We start from the raw sequence: 1,336 nt of genomic DNA, 5'->3' as shown, positions 1-1,336 counted from the left end.
TTAACTCATTATCTCAAGAAAACATTCATCTTTGCTTTGTAATAACGAAATATTTAACTCATTATCTCAAGAAAACATTCATCTTTACTTTGTAATAACGACATATTTAACTCATTATCTCAAAAAACACTCATCGATACTTTGTAATAACGACATATTTAACTCGTTATCTCAAAAAAACACTCATCGATACTTTGTAATAACGACATATTTAACTCATTATCTCAAAAAAACACTCATCGATACTTTGTAATAACGACATATTTAACTCGTTATCTGAAGAAAACACTCATCTTTGCTTTGTAATAACGACATGTTTAACTCATTATCTCAAGAAAACACTCGTTACTTTGTAATAACGACATATTTAACTCGTTATCTCAAGAAAACACTCATCTTTGCTTTGTAATAACGAAATATTTAACTCATTATCTCAAGAAAACATTCATCTTTACTTTGTAATAACGACATATTTAACTCATCTCAAAAAAACACTCATCGATACTTTGTAATAACGACATATTTAGCTCGTTATCTGAAGAAAACACTCATCTTTGCTTTGTAATAACGACATGTTTAACTCATTATCTCAAGAAAACACTCGTTACTTTGTAATAACAACATATTTAACTCGTTATCTAAAGAAAACACTCATCTTTACTTTGTAATAACAACATATTTAACCCGTTATATCAAGAAAACACTTATCTTTACTTTGTTATAACGACATATTTAACTCGTTATCTCAAGAAAACACTCGTTACTTTGTAATAACGACATATTTAACTCGTTATCTCAAGAAAACACTCGTTACTTTGTAATAACGACATATTGAACTCATTATCTCAAAAAACACTCAATGTTACTTTGTAATAACAACATATTTAACTTGTTATCTAAAAAACACTCATCTTTACTTTGTAATAACGACATTTTGAACTCATTATCTCAAACACTCATCTTTACTTTGTAATAACGACATATTTAACCCGTTATCTCAAGAAAACACTCATCTTTACTTTGTAATAACAACATATTTAACTCGTTATCTCAAGAAAACACTCGTTACTTTGTAATAACGACATATTGAACTCATTATCTAAAAAAACACTCATAGTTACTTTGTAATAACGACATATTTAACTTGTTATCTAAAAAACACTCATTGTTACTTTGTAATAACGACATATTTAACTTGTTATCTAAAAAACACTCATTGTTACTTTGTAATAACGACATATTTAACTTGTTATCTAAAAAACACTCATTGTTACTTTGTAATAACGACATATTTAACTTGTTATCTAAAAAACACTCATTGTTACTTTGTAATAAC

Source organism: Austrofundulus limnaeus, unplaced genomic scaffold (genome assembly GCF_001266775.1).
Source record: "Austrofundulus limnaeus strain Quisiro unplaced genomic scaffold, Austrofundulus_limnaeus-1.0 Scaffold399, whole genome shotgun sequence".
Lineage (NCBI taxonomy): Eukaryota > Metazoa > Chordata > Actinopteri > Cyprinodontiformes > Rivulidae > Austrofundulus > Austrofundulus limnaeus.
Note: the sequence above shows the minus strand (reverse complement) of the source record.